General features: G+C 44.5%; 2 long non-coding RNA genes across 2 annotated transcripts in view; one reads left to right on the top strand and one right to left on the bottom strand.

The window, feature by feature from the left end:
• The first annotated feature begins 4,769 nt into the window (after nucleotides 1-4,769).
• LOC308581261 lies at nucleotides 4,770-16,279 on the top strand. The gene is made up of 4 exons (XR_014004899.1): nucleotides 4,770-5,151; nucleotides 7,374-7,484; nucleotides 9,655-9,753; nucleotides 12,851-16,279. It is a non-coding gene; the product is annotated as an uncharacterized lncRNA (long non-coding RNA).
• Nucleotides 16,280-21,394: 5,115 nt separating this feature from the next.
• LOC308581345 overlaps nucleotides 21,395-21,967 on the bottom strand; it is a 102,993-nt gene continuing 102,420 nt past the window's right edge. The window contains exon 4 of the long non-coding RNA XR_014004993.1: nucleotides 21,395-21,946. This is a non-coding gene — a long non-coding RNA (uncharacterized lncRNA). The remainder of the gene's footprint in view (nucleotides 21,947-21,967) is intronic.

Here is a 21,967-nt window from a genome sequence, read left to right as displayed (position 1 = left end):
AAGAAAAATGGTCGCTGTTTATGCTGTGTTGTATTGCGATTTGAATTCTTGGACTTGAAACTGGCACAACAGGCAGAAAAAGTGGCCAGCCAAGACCTTCAGCACTTTTCAAGGTGTCATATAATGATAGAACTGTAAAGTTGGAAATGACCCCAGGTTTACAAACCTCCAATGAAGGAGAGTCCACCACTTTTCAAGGAAGTTTGTCCCACTGTCGAACTGCTCTCACTGTCCATGGGGGGTGGGGTGGGGCAGTTTATGAACCACTGTATTGATGCTATCAGAGTCTCTCGACCCTGCTGTTCAAAGACCTCAAACCGCTCTCTGCCTCTGCGGACACTATACCTTTAAATCACATTCAGAACGCATTGCCTTCAAAGAATTAGGGGCACTCTCATCTCTTAATGTCATGCAAGGAATTGTATCTGTGAGGGGTGCCCGGAATTCTTTGATGTGCTTCAAATGTGCTTTAAAAGTTTAGCTACAGGGGTCAGCAAACTTTTTCAGCAGGGGGTCAGTCCACAGTCCCTCAGATCTTGGGGGGGGGGAGAGCAGACTATATTTTGAAAAAAATAAGAATGAATGAATTCCTATGCTCCATAAATAACCCAGAGATGCATTTTAAATAAAAGCACACATTCTAATCATGTAAAAACACCAGGCAGGCCCCACAAATAATCCAGAGATGCATTTTAAATAAAAGGACACATTCTACTCATGTAAAAACACGCTGATTCCTGGACCATTCGCGGGCCAGATTTAGAAGGCGATTGGGCCGGATCCGGCCTCCGGGCCTTAATTTGCCTACCCATGGTTTAGTGTGTACAGAGCCTGGAGTATATGGCCTGGAGGACTCTCATACAGGAATGCCCTTCATATCCCTAAACTGACATGACAGTTATTCCTTTACCAGGCAAACCCAAATGCCACAAAACAGCATGCAAGTTTTCAATTTCCTCAAGAACTCTTCATAAGATTTGTGATTTTTATCTCTGTTGTTTGCAACACCGTCTTGTTTTTAATAGGCACACATCTCTGAAACGATTTGTGTTTGCAGTCTATGAATTTATTGTATCCAAATAAAGGGGGAGGGGAGGAAGAAAGCCTTGGTGTTGGCTGATGTCATGGAGTCTTGTGTGGGAGTCGAGGCAGACATTCAAATGAGATTCTGTGGGGTTTTCCTGTTGCACCATGGACTGCTGGTAAGATGAAACACACAATGGCCGGGCTCCCGTTTTCCAAAATATAAAATCCAGTTATTATCCACATCTGTCTACTTCTTTAGGAAAAACACATAGGTTTCTTGGTGGGTGGATTACAGAAATAAAGAACGGCCTTAAAGGGAGATTGGACAAATTCATGGATAGCCTTAGCTATGTTCTCTCCATGGTCAGAAGCATGAATGGCTGGGTATCACCAGGGCAAGTGTGGTTGCTCTTGGGACCTGCTTGGGGCTTTCCCATCAGTATTTGGTCAGCCACTGTGAGAACAGAATGCTGAAATATAGATGGACTTTGGGGCTGATCCAACCAGACTCTTCTTATGTTCTTGCTCTGGCAAGCGAATGGGGAGATAGCATATTTTAACGTAAGGGAAAGACAGGAGTCCCTGGCGTGCTCTAGTCCATGGGGTCACGAAGAGTCGGACACGACTAAAACAACAACAACAACAACAACAAAGCATTGGAAGGGACCCCATGGGTCATCAAGTCCAACTCCCTGCATTGCAGGAATCTCAGCTAAAGCATCCATGACAGGTGGCCATTGAACCTCTGCTTAAAAAACCTCTGAGAAAGGAGAGGCCACCACCTCCTAAGGGAGACCATTCCGCTGTCAAACAGCTCTTCCCGTCATAAAGTTTTTCCGCATGTTTAATTGGAATCTCCTTTCTTGTACCTGGAAACCATTGGTTCGGGTCCTACCCTCCAAAGCAGGAGAAAACAATCTTGCTCCATCTTCCATGTGACAGCCCTTGAGATATTTGAAGATGGCTATCCTATCTCCTCTCAGTCTCCTCTTTTCCAGGCTAAACATACCCAGCTCCTTCAAGCCTTCCCTGTAAGGCTTAGTTTCCAGACCCTTAATCATCTCGGTTGCCCTCCTCTGCACACGTTCCCACTTGTCAACATCCTTCTTAAATTGTGGTGCCCAGAATTGGACACAGTATTCCAGGTGTGGTCTGACCAAGGCAGAATAGAGTGGTACTATTAATTCCCTTGATTGGGACACTATACTTCTGTGGATGCAGCCTAGAATAATAATAATAATAATAATAATAATAATAATAATAATAATAATAATAATAATAATAATAATAATTTGTACCCCGCCCATCTGGATGGGTTTCCCCAGCCACTCTGGGCGGCTTCCAACAAAGATTAAAAATACATTAAAATGTCACACATTAAAAACTTCCCTGAACAGGGCTGCCTTCAGATGTATTCTGAAGGTCAAGTAGTTGTTTATCTCCTTGATATCTGATGGGAGGGTGTTTGCAGTCTATGAATTTATTGTATCCAAATAAAGTGGGAGGGGAGGAAGAAAGTCTTGGTGTTGGCTGCTACAATCTTGCAATGTTTAAAGGATGAATCGACCAACCAGACCGTGAAAATTCACGCTCCTGGTATTAAGCTAGTCACACCTCCATTTGCACTGCCAGGAAATCGCAGTTAGGCAGGCAGTCACCCAACTCAGCCACACCCTTGTTACCTGCTTGGCTGGTTCAGAAGGGACCTGTTCACTCATGCAGAAGCGCTCTGAGCATTCACTATACAGCTAAGTTTCCCAGTGCTGGATTCCTCCACAATGCCTAGAATGCATAATGGAATTCCATGCCACAAAATTCGCCCCATCTGTCCTTCTGAAAATTGGCTGCCCAGATAAATTTCTGAATATCCTTCAGCTCCTCCATGATAATATGACAGCAACAATCGCAGATAACAATGGCTCGCAAAGTGAACCATTCACAGTGGGATCAGGTGCTAAACAGGGTTGTGTTATTGCCCCAACTCTATTTATTATTTTCATTGCCATGATCCTGTCTTTCAGCCTGCTCTCAGCTGTTCCCTTGGAAACCGGCATCCAAGGTCAGAGGGAGTCGACACTGGCAGCTCGGGCCTCTGCTCAGCCTGCGTCAAATCTAAACCTCTCTGTTCCTTCCCGTATTCTGCAGCTGGCTGTAAAGTTCCACTTGGAGCTGGCTCGTTCCTGACAGGTGGGTGGGGCTAGGGGTAAAAGTGGGTGGAGCAAGAAATTGACTCACACATCTCTCTCTATTCAGGCAAGCAAGAAATATTATTGTAGTTCAAGGATACATTTGAGCCAGGCAGAAACAGTCTAGGAGGGTGCAAACCTCCTTGGAGTTTTATGAGCAGAGGTTGGAGGGCCACCTGTCATGGATGCTTTAGCTGAGATTCCTGCATTGCAGGGGGTTGGACTAGATGACCCTCGGGGTCCCTTCCAACTCCAAGATTCTACGATTCTACGATTCTATGAAAGCAAGGATATAGCTTGTGGCCTGAGGAGAGTTCCAAGGGCCAATCAGGGAGGCCTGGAAAGCCGCTATCAGCATCTGGACCTGAGGTTGTTTGGGAGATTAGACCCAATCTATGGAAGATGATGCTGTGGGCTAAAAGGAGCCTCCATGTTCAGCAGCAGCAGCAGGATTTATGGGACCTTGTGTGTAAGGGATTATTCACCCTTACCTTTTGCCCCACTCTTTCTAAGAGGTCCACTCTTTAATGCTCCATGTCCAAACATTGTTGTTGAGGGGGTTTTGCCCTGAGTTTTCCCTGCGAAGATCCACTCTTTAAAGCTGAATCGGAGCAAATGTCAATTCTGGTTTTCCATGAATTGACATTTACTGGTATTCCTTTTTCCCCCAAATTTTTTTATTCATTTTATAACACACACAAAAAACACAAACAGAAAAGACAAACAATACGAACAAATTCTTGTCTTATCCTCATTTTTCTAAAAATTGTTAAGTGGGCTTCCCCAAGTCCCACCTATCTGATTTTCATCTTTAGCAGTTTACATACATCATAATTTCTAACCATCTTTTTTTTAAAATCACACTTAAAATAACTTCACATTTTATCACTTACAAATAATACTATTTTAAAATACCCTATCTTCTACTTCTAACCCTACAGCCTCTATCCACTTCCAAAGCTATTCTAAGGTTTAAATATTAACATATTTTTTTTCAAATATTCCTTAAACTTCTTCCAGTCTTCTTCCACCGTCTCTTCTCTCTGGTCTCGGAGTCTCCCAGTCAGTTCGGCAAGTTCCATATAGTCCATCATCTTCATCTGCCATTTCAAATATTCCTTAAACTTCTTCCAGTCTTCTTCCACTGTCTCTTCTCTCTGTATGAATTGACATTTATTCCAACTGAGTTTAAGAGAGCAGGTTTTTATGGGGAAAGCTCTGGTGGACGGGCTGGGGGCGGGAAGGGTGCTTGGACATAGACCTTTGAAGCATGGACCATGCCTGGAAAAACTGGAGGCAAGGTAAGTGTGGATAAGCCCATAATCTGTATGGGTAAAGGATCTGAAGTCTGTAGCTGCAGCTGCTTGAGTCACTGCAAAAGAGGGATATCCAAAGGGAAGTACAGCAGCTGACATTATCAAGGACTGTTCCGTCACCAACAGTGCTGTGTTGCATGTTCACAACTTGGACATGTGTTCTGTATCAGTAGCTGATTGAGCAGGAAGTACAGGTACCACAGCTTCTCCCTCCCTCCAGATCCTTTCCCAATCCAGTCATCTGACTTCTTCCCCAACTGCTGTGATGCACACTTCGATTCCTGCTCTACCAGAGCAGATCAGGAAGAAGTAGCAGATGGAACCTGCAGGCCACATTTGAGCCCAGAGACGTCCGATGCCCACAGGAAGTTTTAACTAAGAAATAAACTTGTCAGACTCCAGCTGAATGAAACTGGCAAACCGCAAGCCTGGTTGTGTAACTTTCCATAATTGCACAGGCCAGCTGTTTTCTGAGCCTTGAGGAACTGCCAATTCCTTATTTGAAGAGTGTTGCACCGGCAGCTAACAAGGGCTTGGAAAGATGGAAGATGAAGATGGATATATGCAAATAGATCCGAAAAGCCAGCAACAGCGCACCGCACCACTTCCCAAGTGCACCAAAGGTATTGTTTAAAAATAAATCCCTCAGTTTACCTTTACAAATAAAGCAAAAAGCAGGGCAGCAGTGGCAGTAACTTAACCAACAACCATCACCTGTAAGCAAGATTTAGAAAGTGTTGTTATGAACTTCTTCCATTGGATCCCCCCACCACCTCTTAAATGTTAAAATGTGGAATGTGCTTTGCATTTGATATATGTGTGTGGCAACGTTTTGAGTGTGTCTTCATCTCATCTAGCAAAAAAATGGTATTTACAACAGGGCTTAAACTGTGACTAACTACTTCACTTGGTTTCAATGGGATTTATTTGTTTGCCTGTTGGTTTGTTGCATTTAGAGCACAGCTTTCTTCCAATGAGGTGGTGTCACAGGGCCGGATTCAGGTTTGATGAGGCCCTAAGCTACTGAAGGTGATGGGGCCCTTTCTATGTCCAGCTGTCCTTTGTCAACAACAAATTGTCGCTGTTTGTTGTGTTGAATATATGCTATATGCCGCAATCCTAGAGTCGTCTGCAGCTGGACTTAACTGTCAGGGGTCCTTTACCTTTACTTTTTAGACAACACAAAACACAGTTGCTGTATGTAGGTTTTATTTTATTTGTTTTTTATCTTATATTTTGGAAATGTACATCCAGTTTCCCCCCCTTTAAACTTGAGGTCTTTAGTCCATAATTTTCCCACACGTTCATCTAAATGGTATAACCAAAGTCCTCTGACCATTTAATCATTGCTTCTTTAACTTCTTTATTTTTGTTTTTTTTTTAAAAAAGGGCAACCAGTCTGCATACAAATAAGGTTTCTGTGGACAATAGAATGTTGGCTTTGGTCAGGTTTCTGCATCTTTGGGGGCAATTTAATAAGAAATTGGAGCTGTCCATCAGTTGTTGCTGGACTACAAATTCCCACAAGCCCCAGCCAGCATCATCAGTAGTCAGGGATGATGGGCATTGTAGTCCAACAACATCTGGATGGCATCTCATTGGCTACCCCTTAAGTAGATCAACCTTTGCTGCCACTTGTGTGAGAGATGTCTTTCTGAGATATACTTGCCACCTGCTCATTTGGAAATTGCCATTTCCACCTCAAATGATTCATGGCTCAGTCCCACCGAATGAAATGATTGTTTCATTGTTTCCAACAAGGGTCTCAAATCAATCCCCCAAGTACCGTAACTTGTGCCAGCTTGCACAACTCTTCAAAGTAGGAGTTCTTGAGTAGTTGGTTGCTAATAGTGTAGCAACTGAAGAGTGGGGGAAATGTCTAGTTTATACTTCATATGCTTTTAAAATACACAATAGCACACAGCTTAGGTAATTTCATTATGTCTTCAGGAAAATACCCTTGTTGGGGGAAGTTGTGGGTGGATGTCAAAACTGCTGCTTTCCATCTTTTTCTTCTTCCTGATTATGGAGCACTTCCTCCCATCAGACTGCATGAGTGACAAAGAGCAAGACAGGGTCAACATCTGCTTGCTTGATACGCTTGTTTGTATAAATAGTCCATCCAGCAGCGTAGCGATCTGGGTGCTTAGCAAAACCAAAATTTAAACATTTCGTAGAATTGTAGAACTGGAAGGGACCCCGAGGGTACTCTAGACTAACTCCCTGCAATACAGGACTCTCAGCTAAAGCACCCATGACAGATGGCTATCCAACCTCTGTTTAAAAGCCTCCATTGAAGGAGATTCCACAACCTCTAGAGGGAGTCCGTTCCACTGTTGAACAGATCTTACTGTCAGAAAGTTGTTCCTGATGTTTCATTGCCAGTGTGGTGTTGAGAGCCAGTGTGGTGCGAGAGCCAATGTGGTAGACTCGTAATCTGGTGAACCGGGTTCACGTCTCCGCTCCTCCACATGCAGCTGCTGGGTGACCTTGGGCCAGTCACACTTCTCTGAAATGTCTCAGCCCCACTCACCTCACAAAGTGTTTGTTGTGGGGGAGGAAGGGAAAGGAGATTGTTAGCTGCTTTGAGACTCCTTCGGGTAGTGATAAAGCGGGATATCAAATCCAAACTCTTCTCTTCTCTTCTTCATTGGAATCTCATTAAAAATAAATAAATAAATGTTTTAAATGCAAGGGGGCAGTGTTATATTCCCATCCTCCAAAAGCAGCAGAAAATTGTCTCCCTCCCAACTTCACAGATGACAAATACCAATCTCCACCCCACTTTTCATGCAAGGCAGAGGGAAACTAACGCTGGACTTCGTCTCTACCTTCAATGTTACAGGTTCTTCCTCGAATGTCTGGTGGAAAGTCGCTTTCAGCATTGCTCTGGCAGGGAATGTTGCTCTGGTCCTTGTTCTTATTTTCCTTAGTCTTCCAAGTAAGAAGATTCCACGTAAGGCTTTCAGGTTTATGTGTGGGGTGGGATTTTTTTGGGGGGGGGGTCATGCAATGAATACACAATTGTGATATATATGTGAAATGGAACCAAGCCCCTCTCCCTTGCTTTTCCCCAATATTAATAAAATGAAGTTTTGTTTTGGAGCAAAAATAATATTCATCCCTTTGCCCAGATACCTAAAGTGTTCTGGGGTTGTCAGTTTCCTCACCACCACCCATGGTGCTGCCAGTTTCCTAACCCATCAACCTCTGAAGCAATGCAGAAGGTTCCACATCCATTTCCTCCCAGTGCAATTATGTGGCTCAAATTGGATTATGCAGTGCATCTGTGTGTTATATAGGACGTGGGTGGTGCTGTGGTCTAAACCACTGAGCTTCTTGGGCTTGCCAATCAGAAGGTCAGAGGTTCGAATCCCTGCGACAAGATGAGCTCCCATTGCTCTGTCCCAGCTCCTGCCAACCTAGCAGTTTGAAAGCATGCCAGTGTGAATAGATAAATAGGTACTGCTGTGGCGGGAAGGTAAAAGGCCTTTCTGTGCACTTTGGCATCCGTCACAGTGTCCCGTTGCGCCAGAAGCGGTTCAGTCCTGCTGGCCACATGACCCGGAAAGCTGTTTGTGGACAAACGCCAGCTCCCTTGGCCTGAAAGCTAGATGAGCTCCACGACCCCATAGTCGCCTTTGACTGGATTTAACCATCCAGGGGTCCTTTACCTTTTACCTTACTATTATAATGCATATTTTATAGGGGAATGCTTGAAAAGCAATTGTCTGCTTCAGGGGAAATGCATACTAAATCGAAATTCAGATTTTTCTTTCTTTCTTCATTCCTTTGTTATCATCCACATACAACAGTATGATTGAATGTCAGTAAAGCTGAAATGGAGCATACTTATTCCTAATCCCCACATAAGCAGGAAAGCCAATCAAATTTAGGGTTGTCTCCAACTGAGTTCTAATCAGAGGAGAGCCATTGAAATTAATGGAACTTAGCTAATCATGTGCATTAATTTCAAAAATCTACTCTGAGTTTGACTAACATTGGGTACAGCCCTTAGTGTTGAATTTTTTTACTGTTAAATGTTGAGGGATTGTCTCTTCTACCTTCTAACTCAAAGCAGCCACAATAAATACAACGCAAAAGTTTAAAAGGCGCAAGGAGATAGGAAAATAATATATTGAGGATGGAATAACAAATAAAGTGAGTAACGCAACAATAACAAAAATAATAGTAGGTAAAGAAGATCACACGCGGGTGGAGGGAAGTACTGGGCTGTGAGGGAGGGAGGTGAAGGGATTAATTGAAATTGCTAAAGACTGGTATAGGATTTAAGAGATTTAAATTTTTATAAAGATTCTCTAAGGAAAGCAGCAAGAAATATCAAGTAAAGGTAGAATCATAGAATCATAGAATCATAGAGTTGGAAGAGACCACAAGGGCCATCGAGTCCAACCCCCTGCCAAGCAGGAAACACCATCAGAGCACTCCTGACATGGTTGTCAAGCCTCTGCTTAAAGACCTCCAAAGTAGGAGACTCCACCACACTCCTTGGCAGCAAATTCCACTGTCGAACAGCTCTTACTGTCAGGAAGTTCTTCCTAATGTTTAGGTGGAATCTTCTTTCTTGTAGTTTGGATCCATTGTTCCGTGTCCGCTTCTCTGGAGCAGCAGAAAACAACCTTTCTCCCTCCTCTATGTGACATCCTTTTATATATTTGAACATGGCTATCATATCACCCCTTAACCTCCTCTTCTCCAGGCTAAACATGCCCAGCTCCCTTAGCCGTTCCTCATAAGGCATCGTTTCCAGGCCTTTGACCATTTTGGTTGCCCTCCTCTGGACACGTTCCAGTTTGTCAGTGTCCTTCTTGAATTGTGGTGCCCAGAACTGGACACAGGTATCAGAGAGGAGATCAGTGTAAATGAAAACACGAGACATGGTTTTGTTACATATGATTTTATTTTGGAGTTCTCTGTTTATTTTGGAGTTGTTTGTTGTAAAGAATGTATATTATATGAATAAAATAATAAAGGATTAAGAAGAAGAAAAAACAATAAATACAGATTCCTCCAATAATGAGTTTTCGACAAAACTCTCTCAATGGGAGCAAATTATGAACGTTGTAAGCAGATGGGAATTCTCTAAAGTTGAACTGTTTTCTAAGTTTCCCAGGACGTTTTTGCCAGCAAACCTCCACACAACCAGATCCGGAGTTGCCTGAAAAGATGTGTCCCTTGCAGCTCGGATAAGACGCGCACAACAGGTAACCCCCAGCCCTGAACTACATATTTGCTTCTGTTTGTTGTTGGTTTAAAAGATCTACAAAATGTGGAAGTAAAACTGAACCCAAAGCAGGCTCATGACTTACTGAAAGTCACTGACAATGCAACTTCATGCATAGTTACTCAAAAAGTCCCACTGTGTTCAGCATTGCTTACCAGAGAAGTCTGCAGAGAATGGAAGCCTGAGTCTGAAAGTTGATAGTAAAGCAAGGCTTGTGCCTCTGCTTTTTTTACAGGCGTTTTCCTCTGGTGACTGAGGGCTCACTCACACTTCAACTTGCCCTTTGCCTAGAAAACAAGTGGTTTTCTGTGTGTCCCATGGGTCCAAGCAGTTCTGCTTCTGCCCTGCTGCCTCCCCCCACTCTTTAGTGCTACAGTGGTACCTCGGGTTACATACGCTTCAGGTTACATACGCTTCAGGTTACAGACTCCGCTAACCCAGAAATAGTGCTTCAGGTTAAGAACTTTGCTTCAGGATGAGAACAGAAATCATGCAGCGGCGACGCAGCGGCAGCAGGAGGCCCCATTAGCTAAAATAGTGCTTCAGGTTAAGAACAGTTTCAGGTTAAGTACGGACATCTGGAACGAATTAAGTACTTAACCCGAGGTACCACTGTAAATCAGAACAAACGGCAACCTGCAGAAAACCCGGTTGCCATTAGTTCTGATTTTGTGCTACACCACAGGTTTTCCTGGGAGAAAGCAGCAGGGCAAATGGCAATGTGAATCAGCCCTGAATTGCCACTTAACATTAGAAATTAGGCTAGTATCCCCTAGATATGTAAGGTAGGAGTTTTCTTCTTTTTACCTGTTTTGGATTCCCCTGGGTAGGAGAGAGCATTCTGGGCAAAATTCAAAATGGGATGAAGTGGGGAAGGCATGAAGAGATTCATATCATTTAGGGCAGAGGAGGCAGCTGCCCATGATGACAGAATAAAAATTACCGTATTTTTCGCTCTATAACACGCACCTGACCATAACACGCACGTAGTTTTTAGAGGAGGAAAACAAGAAAAAAAATACTCCTAAACGAAACAGTGGATGTATGATTTTTGTGGTTCATGCTGTGGCCACAGACATGTGATGTGATGGTGAGTTTGGGGTAGCCCAATGCAAAAATCCTGAGGATCCATGTGGAGCTGTGCTTTGTAACCACGTTTTAAGTGGGGAGGGAAGGAAAGCACTCAAGGGACAAGGAGCACGCGTGGAGTGTGTGGAGAAGGATGCTGCTAATCATGCAGAAGAGGGGTTTAAGGGGGAAGGCTCCTCTCTTCTCCCGCTTTGCTCCTTTAAAGCAAGCAGGCTCTGCTTTTCTTCCTCCTCCCCGCTCATCCCCGGCTTAGCAAGCTGAAAAACTTTGCTGCTATGTAGCGAGCTTTGCTCCTTTAAAGAAGCAGGCTCTCTTTCCTTCTCTCCTCCCCACTCAGCCGGTCCTCTCCCGCTTTGCTGTTTCAAAGCGAGCCATGGAGGAGGGAAGGAAGGGGAACCATGGATCCTCTGCTCACGACTGCAGTAGATCCCCCCCCCCGCCACCCGCAGGCATTCCCTCCATAACACGCACAGACATTTCACCTTACTTTCTAGGAGGAAAAAAATGAGTGTTATGGTGCAAAAAATACGGTATTTTAAAAAGCAGGTTCAAAGTTTTGGTCATCACTAGGAGATGAAGGAGAAATTGAATTCTGTTTGGATTCAAAGGCAAACTTTCCAAAGCAATATGCAAACCAAAATATAGCCATCCTTCAAAATGTACATTTCTCTGAAGTTTGCAATGCAGTTTTCCTACTGTTATGTGTATAAAAATGCATACATCAGCAAACAAACAAACAAACAAACAGAAAAATGTGTTATATTAGGGAGAACTGCTTTGCATAGTTGTGTTGAATAGACAAAATTGCACACAAAACTATATGTATATTAGGAGAAATTCACTTTTGAATTTTCACGATGACTTGTCTTGTTTCGTTTTTTAAGAAATTTTGCAGACTGATTTTGCAGAACATGATTAGGAAAATGAGAAACTAAGTGAACCTGAAATAGACTTCCTGAAAAGGCTACTCTCCTCCATTCAGGAGCATTCCAGTGTGGACAAGCCCCTAGTCTTAACATTGGTAGTAGTAGTCAGAACTCCTGGAGTTCAAAGCTTAGGGAGTGGGGAGAGAACCAATCAAGTTATTTGAAGCCTAATGTTTTACTATCGAAGCCCCACCCACCCCGCCCCACTATATGTTCTCTATATGACTGTTGTCTTACATTATAAACTATCGCCTTTAACCATCCTTTAGGCTAATGATATTCTCCAAATGTACACCATAATGTCACAAAGCCATCCATGCACAAGATGGAAGTATCAGCAGGCTTGGGAGAACTCCAAGTAGGGGAACGAAATATAAAATAATGCGACCTGAGCAGGGCTGGATTTAGGTTTGATGAGGCCCTAAGCTACTGAAGGTGATGGGGCCCTTTATATGTCCACCTGTCCTTTGTCAACAACTAATTGTCGCTGTTTTTTGTGTTGAATATATGCTATATGGTAATTTATGGACCCAATATGGGGCCTACACAACACAAAACACAGTTGCTGTATATAGGTTTTATTTTTTTATCTTATATTTTGGAAATGTACATCCAGTTGTTTTTTCCTTTAAATTTCTTTGGGGCCCCCAAGAGAGTGGGGCCCTAAGCTATAGCTTGTTTAGTTTATATGTAAATCCGGCACTTCTTGCTCAGTGGACACAGAATACTGACTGGCTGATTGCAACCCAGAACATGACATCTGCACACTGAATCAGATGGTTGCATGTCCCACATTTATTTTATATTAGAGAACCTAGTATCACTTTCATAAAAATCTGAATTAATCATTACCTGATTATTACCTGCTTCCAGGACTGTTAATAAAGTGAGTTCCCTCCCCCACCCACCACCACCAGCTTAAGAGTGATAAACGTAAATTCATCTTGACCTCTAACTGGAGGGCTGCTAATAATATTTATTATTTCTTAAATGGCTGATAAAAGCAAGCCAATGTTCAATGGGTTATGACTCCTTTCCCTCTCTCTGCTCTTTTCTTCACAGCCAATCTGACTCTGGATCCAAGCACAGCTCATCCCCAGCTCTACGTATCAGAAGATCTGAAGAGTGTGAAATGGAGAGGCATGAAGCAAAATGTGTCTGCCGGTCCCTTGAGATATGACGTGATGGCGAGCGTCCTAAGCCACCAGGGCATCAACTCGGGGAAATTTTGCTGGGAAGTGGAAGTAGTGGAAGGGGGCAGTTGGTGGGGTGTGGGAATTGTGAGGGAGGATGCAAACAGAAATGGGGCAATTCGCCTTGCACCAGAGGGAGGGTACTGGGCGGTACAGCGTATTGATGGGCAGTACCAGTCAATTACTGACAATCCTAGGACAAATTTGTCCTTATGCCATCACCCAAGTAGGATCCGGGTTGCCCTGGACTACTCGGAGGGCCTGGTAGGATTTTTTGACGGTGATACTGATGCCCATCTCTTTACCTTTCCGAAAGCAAAATTCTCTGGGGAAAAGGTCCATGCCTGGTTCTTGATTTATGGGTGGAATGGGGAGCTCACAATCCATCCATGAGAGAAAGGAGCACCCCAATGCTGTTCTTCTAGGGTCTGAAGCCAGACTCTATAGCTCTGGAAGGCATACAAGAATATACTTTATGGCCCAGCCACTCAACCACAGATTCATAAATACTAAGGAGGTATCACTCATGGCACGGCTACTTTACTTATCTTAGAATCATAGAGTTGGAAGAGACCACAAGGGCCATCTAGTCCAACCCCCTGCCAAGCAGGAAACACCATCAGAGCACTCCTGACATATGGTTGTCAAGCCTCTGCTTAAAGACCTCCAAAGAAGGAGACTCCACCACACTCCTTGGCAGCAAATTCCACTGTCAAACAGCTCTTACTGTCAGGAAGTTCTTCCTAATGTTTAGGTGGAATCTTCTTTCTTGTAGTTTGGATCCATTGCTCCGTGTCCGCTTCTCTGGAGCAGCAGAAAACAACCTTTCTCCCTCCTCTATGTGACATCCTTTTATATATTTGAACATGGCTATCATATCACCCCTTAACCTCCTCTTCTCCAGGCTAAACATGCCCAGCTCCCTTAGCCGTTCCTCATAAGGCATCGTTTCCAGGCCTTTGACCATTTTGGTTGCCCTCCTCTGTCTACTAGACCCACACAGAAAATGTACTATTTGAAGTTCTGTTTGACATTCTGAATAAATGCCTGGCTTTTATCCCAACATACAGTTGCACAGAATACTGGCCAAGCTGCAAAATGTTTGAGCTACTTGATGACTTTGAAAGCCATCTAGGCCCCAGATGCTAGGCTTACTCATGTCCAGTGCCAACACCAGGCCTCCACAGTGTTCGCAACCTGCCAGGTATACTTAGTGACCTGCTAAGTGCTTCTCCAAACAGGGAGCAGGAAGTGTATGAAGGCTCTAGTGGGCTTCCATACATGACTAGCAAATGATGCTAGATCAGGGGTGGGGTGACTGTAGCCCCTCATAAAGTGTTGGGCTCCAAGTCCTATTAGCCTATGGAGGACAGGCTTCTATTTGAAGATGTCCCCTGTTTGAAGGGCTGACTGCTCCAAGGAGAAATAGCCCTAAAAAGGAAGTAGCCTATCAACAGAGTCCTCACCTGCACAGCAGATTGAGCAGGGACATGGATCACCTCCTCCCAGTCTTCCCCACTAGGGCAAGGTGTAATGCTTCTCAATTTAATATGGGAGCAGGTAGCACTGTGGTCTAAGCCGCTGAGCCTCTTGGGCTTCCTGATCAGAAGGCTGGCGGTTCAAATCCCCACAACGGGGTGAGCTCCTGTTGCTCTGTCCAGCTTCTGCCAACCTAGCAGTTCAAAAGCACACCAGTGCAAGTAGATAAATAGGTACCACTGTGGCGGGAAGGTAAACGGTGTTTCCATGTGCTCTGGCTTCCGTCATGGTGTCCTGTTGTGCCAGAAGCGGTTTAGTCCTGCTGGCCACATAACCCAGAAAGCTGTCTGTGGACAAACACCGGCTCCCTTGGCCTGAAAGTGAGATGAGTGCCACAACCCCATAGTTGCCTTTGACTGGACTTAACCATCCAGGGTAAGGTTACCAGACACCCCCATTTCCTGGGGACAGTCCCCAGATTTACAAATCAGTCCCCATAGAAAATCCATTGAAGTTGAAAAGTGTCCCCAGATTCATTGAAAAAAATCTGTTAACCTTAGTCCAGGGGTCCTTTACCTTTTTACCTACCTTTCTCAATTTAAATTTCTAAACTTGCCCCTATATGCAATTTTATGCAAACCGGTATCCTCTTTGTCTGGTGACACATTTCCTCATTTTTGATAAGGCATAAGCAGGCCCCCTTTATCAGCCCTGAGGTGGCACTTGACCAATGGTCAGGGAGTTGAAGCTGCCCAGAGTGGCTGGGGCAACCCAATCAGATGGGTGGGGTAATAATAATAATAATAGTTGTTGTTGTATTTATACCTTGCCCATCTGGCTGGGTTTCCCCAGCCATTCTGGGCGACTTACGGCATATCTAAAAACATAATAAAAACATCAAGTGTTTAATCCTCCTGATACAGGACTGCCTGTATTATTATTCTTATTATAAGTTCAGCTACAGCTGAGGGGCATGGGCTCCCTATTTCTGCACAAGAGTACAAACTGGACTCCACCATTGTTGTTTATACATTGTAGTACGCAAAATTCCTTGTAATCCTCATCTAATTTAGATTCCTAATAACCCAGTAAGGCAGTTGACTTGTTATCATTTCCTGGGGGATGGGATGAGGTCAGAAGATGGGGAATTCCCCATAGCCGCTTGACGAAATGCAGAATGACTCGATGAAAAGCCAGTTCCTCCCAGCCATGTCTGCTCTCAATGGTGACTTGAAAAGCTCCAACTGGTTTGACTTCCAAGGAAAGAAATAGAAGCCAGAGGTTCCTAGAATCCCCAGTGCTGTCATAAGATCTCCTTGCAAACCACAAACACCTCCCAAGGTCCCCGCTATGAGGAAAGAAGCAGACTTGAATCCCAAAGCAAAATGGCTGAAAGTGAGTGAAAGGACTTAAAAAAATAAAAAGAAAAAAGAAAACAGTGTTTTTTTTAAATAGCACAGAGAATCTAGAAAGCACAAACTTCCGTCCACAAATGGTCACTCTGTGGACCTGGCAGCTTTGCTAGCGCTGTGCAGGCAGAGGGGAAAGCGCCATGGAGAACATAAAGAAATATGAGGGCAGGTTCCAGCGCTTACTGAGACAAGGCTGTTACATAGACTCTGCATGTTTCCGACTACAATCTTCCTTTTCCGGGAGCTTGGAAAACTTGCAAGTTCCTTATATTCAGAAACAACCTGTTCAGAAAAATCTGAGCCCCAGAAGCCCCTCTGAACAACTCTTTGTAAATTGCACTGAAGTTTCTCCTTACAGTCAAGCGGTGTATACATTTTATGAAATAAATAAACAAGTTGCAACACCATTTTTCTTCTTCTCTGTGTGATGAATAACCAGGGTGATGCTCCCGCTATGTGTGCAAGCCTGCAAGTGCCACAGTGTTTCCTCTGCCCTTGTAAAGGAATCTGTTCTTCAGGGTGGCATCGCCTACTTCCTGGGTCTGCTCTGAGGTCCTAGGAAAAGGACCTTTTCCCAACACTGGCGCATCCCTTCACCCCAACAGCCTTCATAAGTCATCTTCGAAAAGTATCTTATTAGTGTGTATAAGTTTGCATTTAATAATGACCATATTTGAAGGCGGGGCTGTTGTCGGGCAAAGAAGAGTTTGGATTTGATATCCCGCTTTATCACTACCCTAAGGAGCCTCAAAGCGGCTAACATTCTCCTTTCCCTTCCTCCCCCACAACAAACACTCTGTGAGGTGAGTGAGGCTGAGAGACTTCAAAGAAGTGTGACTGGCCCAAGGTCACCCAGCAGCTGCATGTGGAGGAGCAGAGATGCGAACCCGGTTCCCCAGATTACTAGTCCACCGCTCTTAACCACTACACCACGCTGGCTCTCCAAAGAGGTGGGTGGTAAATGTTGCAACATAAATAAACATAAATCTCGTCTGCCCAAATGGTGCATGAAATTACTGGGAGGTGGGACAGTGCTCCTGGCCTGCTCCACCCAATTAAAAACCCCAGAGTCCTTTCTGTTGGGGATACCGTATTTTTGGCTCTATAAGACTCACTTTTTCCCTCCTAAAAAGTAAGGGGAAATGTGTGTGCGTCTTATGGAGCGAATGCAGGCTGCGCAGCTGTCCCAGAAGCCAGAACAGCCAGAGGGATCGCTGCTTTCACTGCGCAGCAATCCCTCTTGTTGTTCTGGCTTCTGAGATTCAGAATATTTTTTTCTTGTTTTCCTCCTCCCAAAACTAGGTGCGTCTTGTGGTCTGGTGCGTCTTATAGAGCGAAAAATACGGTGATTCAGTCAGAAATTCCCAGGTGTCAAAAAAAGTTTATTTATGTATGCCACCACTGCGGTGTTTCAGTAGCCCCAAAATGGAAAATGAGCGAGGATCCAAGCAAAGAAGAATGGCAACTTAAACTGATGGAATACGCGCAGCTAGCAGATTTAACATATAGAAGAAGAGAACATAGCTGTCAACGTTTCCCTTTTTTAAAGGGAAATTCCCTTATTCCGAATAGAAAAGGGAAAAGTTGACAGCTATGGAAGAGAATGAGAAGAACATATGCCTATGGAACATATGGGTGAAAATTGTGTACACTTAAAAACGCTGGCAGCATTAAGATAAATTAAACAGCGTAAATAAGTTTTGATGGATGTAACAATGGAATACTGAATGGTTTAGCTGATGTAGAATATGCAGGGATGTATGGTATGCAAACTGAACCACGGAAAGAGAAGAAGGGAAGTCATTGGTTTAAGGTTGTTTAAACAAATATTCCAAAATGTAAATTTGAAATATATATATATGAAGTTGGCTCCACCTTTAGATGCCCATTAGTTGCTTCCCTGTAGGCTTCCACAGTTAAGAGGCACCAGAACTCACCATGAACATCTCCCTCATTCTCTTAGAATGGCAATGGTGCCCACCTGAGAGGTGCCGGAACTGAGTTCCTGTGAGTTCCCCCTGGGAAAAAAGCCCTGCTTCCAAATAATATGAACAGTGTTCAAATGGCATGGAATCCTATAGGGAACTATTGCAGATGACTATGCATCCACACTGTGTTCATTTATCTTATAATACTTCAATGACCTAAATAAAAACTCACTGATTTCTTTTCTCTGTCTACACCCTGCTAGAAAAATCCAATTTCATTTAATTCAGGAAATCTTGTGGAGTTGCACAGATGGGATTTTCCTTTACTCTCCACCCTGTTGTTAATTATCCTGAGTAAATGTTTTGGACGCTAACTGACTGAAGCAGGTAGAATTTCCAGAAAGGGATTTCTGAATGGATGAATCATACAGGATCACTTGGATAACAACAGTGATTGCTATCATATGTAAGAAAATATCCATGGCAACAACAACTCAGGCAGCATGAACAGCCCTGAAATCTATGAATGAAGGTCGGTATACAAATTTAATTAATAATAATAATTTAGAATTTATAATAATAATAATAATAACCACTCTTGGGTTGCTCTTTTGAAGTTTTTATTATGCATTTTTACCGTGATTTTATGTTGTGAGCTACCCTGAGACCTGCGAGTATTGTGCGGTATACAAATTATTATTATTATTATTATTATTATTATTATTATTATTATTATTATTATAGCTCCATTGCCATGCCAACCCTGCTTACATCACTCTAGACAATAAAGGTGTGGCCTCTTTCACCCCACACTTCAGTTTGGTCTGTTTTGTACCTTCACCTTGGCCTGTGTGTGTGTGTGTGTGTGCAGACTTAGGCACCTGCCACGTGAATTGTGTAATCTTCACCACTGCCACCACTGCAAGCTACCATAGGAGCCAACTCCAGGGGGCTGTGAGTGCTTGGGCACCCACAATAATATAATTGTGGGGACTGGGCACCCACAAAGTCAATGAGAAAAGCCAGCAAGCAGCAGCGTTGCCTCTGAGAGAGAACCAATTCAACTTCGCCCTCCACAACCACTGAGCAAGGCACCCTTGGGGGGGGGCTCAAGTCTGAGCCTCTCCCCATGGAAAAGGGTGCCTCGCTGGCTGCAGTGAGGAGGAGGAAGAGGAGCTGGCAGCAGCCACTGCAACACAAACATGCAATGCCTGCATATCGGGGGGCCAGGCACCCACAATCCTGAGGGCAAGTTGGCACCCCTGCAAGCTACCAGAGCTAGAGAGCTTCCACAAAGAGGCAAAAAGGTCAGTTTTAAAGTATGCCAACATAACAGGTTGGAGCAGGGAGCCAATAAGAGTGTCTCCACCTCCATCATTCTGCCCGGACACTGAGGTCCAGCGCCGAGGGCCTTCTGGCAGTTCTTTTGCTGTGAGAAGTGAAGTTACAGGGAACCAGGCAGAGGGTCTTCTCAGTAGTGGCGCCCGCCCTGTGGAACACCCTCCCACCAGATGTCAAAGAGAAAAATAACTACCAAACTTTTAGAGGACATCTGTAGGCAGCCCTGTTTAGGGAAGCTTTTAATGCTTAATAGGCTATTATATTTTAGTGTTTTGTTGGAAGGCGCCCAGAGTGGCTGGGGAAACCCAGCCAGATGGGCGGGGTATAAATAAATTATTATTATTATTATTATTATTATTATTATTATTATTAGGTTTTCCATTTCTCTTTGTGGCCTGCATCTTTAATAGATACCTAGAGTGCACCCACACACTGAAGCAACCTAAAGGCTTCTCCCGTCATTTGAATAGAAAGGCGAAACCAAACAAGCAGCCTGTGAGATGTTTGCCAGGCCCGAATTCTCAACCTTGATTTTCCACGAATCATATAGGGACATAGTAAGTTGATTAACACAGAGCCAGACCATTGGCTCATTTAGCTCAGTGCTGACTCTCCAACCCGACCTAGAGATGCTAGGAATGAAACCTGGGACCTTCTGCGTGCAAAGCGGGTGCCCTATCAGTGAGCCACAGCCCTTCCCCAAGGCATTTGGGGCACTTACCTCTTTGCACTTGCTCAGCGCCTGCTGCCAGGAAAGCCCCACCCTTGTTACCTGCTTGGCTGGTTCAGAAGAGGCCAGCTGAGATATACAGAACCGCATTGAGCATTTGCTGCTCGTTCAGGTTCTCAAAGGCTGGATTCCCCGAAAGAAAATGCTTTTCATGCATTGTACAGTGGTACCTTGGGTTACATATGCTCATAGGCACCGACTCCATGGGGCTTGAGGGGGCCCGAGCCCCCTCAAAAATTCGTTTGGGGGGGCTCCGCCCCCCCAATAATCTACGGCGCCCCTCCAGCAGAGCGCCATCGCCGCTGCTCCCCCAGCCCAAAATGCGCAGCACGCTCTCCCCTATTCGCTCACGAGGAGGCGGCACCACTTTATTTGCATATTCATGAGCTTATTTATTATTCATGAGCTTTCCCGGGCCCCCCCCCCCAATATTTTTTATAAGTCCGCGTCCCTGCATATGCTTCAGGTTACATACACTTCAGGTTACAGACTCCGCTAACCCAGAAATATTACCTCAGGTTAATAATAATCATCATAATAATTTTTATTTATACCCCGCCCTCCCCAGCCAAGGCCAGGCTCAGGGCGGCTAACAAGCAATAATAAAAACAAGTTGAATGAATACAACTTAAAAACAAGATTAAAATACAACAATTAAAATATTGAAACATTAAAATATTAAAGTGCAGCCTCATCACAGGAGGAGAAAGGAAAAAGAAAGAGGGGGAGGGAATCAAACTGATTCTAAGCCAAAGGCCAGGCGGAACAACTCTGTCTTACAGGCCCTGCGGAAAGAAATCAGATCCTGCAGGGCCCTGGTCTCATATCCAAGGACATGAGCACATGACTAGCAGAGTTCAAACAGAAGCTAAGCCTAAAAAAAAGTAAAGGACCCCTGACAGTTAAGTCCAGTTGCAGACGACTCTGGGGTTGTGGCGCTCATCTGGCTTCACAGGCCAAGGGAGCCAGTGTTTGTCCACAGACAGTTTTCCTGGGTCATGTGGCCAGCAGGACTAAGCCACTTCTGGTGAAACCAGAGTAGTGCACGGAAACGCTGTTTACCTTCCCGCTGGAGCGGTACGTATTTATCTACTTGCACTTTTGGGGCGTGCTTTCAAACTGCAGGAGCTGGGGCCGAGCAATGGGAGCTCACCCCGTCGCGGGGATTCAAACCGCCGACCTTCTGATCGGCAAGCCCAAGAGGCTCAGTGGTTTAGACCACAGTGCCACCCGCGTCCCAATTTATTGCAAATTAAATCAAATGTAACAGAACAAAGAAAACATGGTTTCTCTCTGTGTCTTTCATCCTTGGAGAGAGAACCGCAAAAGCAATAGCTATACAGAGCAGAAACAGCGTATCTCCCTTTCCGCTCACAAGACTCCAATAATCAGGGCTGGAATGTAAACAGACATGTGACATGTAACAATCCCACACATCTGCAGCACGGGAGGAATGGAATTCCCAACACTTGAAGGGGTGCAGCTCTGAATGCCAAATGCTTGGAAGCATCACACATTTGTGTGTGTGTGTGTGTGTGTGTGTGTGTGTGTGTGTGTGTGTGTGTGTGCATGCCCTGCTTGGCATAGTTCATAGCTTCTCTGAGTTATTCAAGCCCCTTCACCACGGCAAGGCAGTGATCCATGAAGGGGAATGTATGGAAGGGGATGTACGGAAGTGAGAGCTGGACTATAAAGAAGGCTGATCACCGAAGAATGGATGCTTTTGAATTATGGTGCTGGAAGAGACTCTTGAGAGTCCCATGGACTGCAAGAAGATCAAACCTCTCCATTCTGAAGGATATCAGCCCTGAGTGCTCACTGGAAGGACAGGTCGTGAAGCTGAGGCTCCAATACTTTGGCCACCTCATGAGAAGAGAAGACTCCCTGGAAAAGACCCTGATGCTGGGAAAGATGGAGGGCACAAGGAGAAGGGGACGACAGAGGACGAGATGGCTGGACAGTGTTCTCGAAGCTACCAGCATGAGTTTGACCAAACTGCGGGAGGCAGTGGAAGACAGGAGTGCCTGGCGTGCTCTGGTCCATGGGGTCACAAAGAGGCGGACATGACTAAACGACTAAACAACAAGAGTGTGTGT

The sequence above is a fragment of the Podarcis bocagei genome (genome assembly GCF_964188305.1).
Source record: "Podarcis bocagei genome assembly, chromosome: 2".
Lineage (NCBI taxonomy): Eukaryota > Metazoa > Chordata > Lepidosauria > Squamata > Lacertidae > Podarcis > Podarcis bocagei.
Note: the sequence above shows the minus strand (reverse complement) of the source record. Positions and strands in the feature narration are given on the sequence as shown.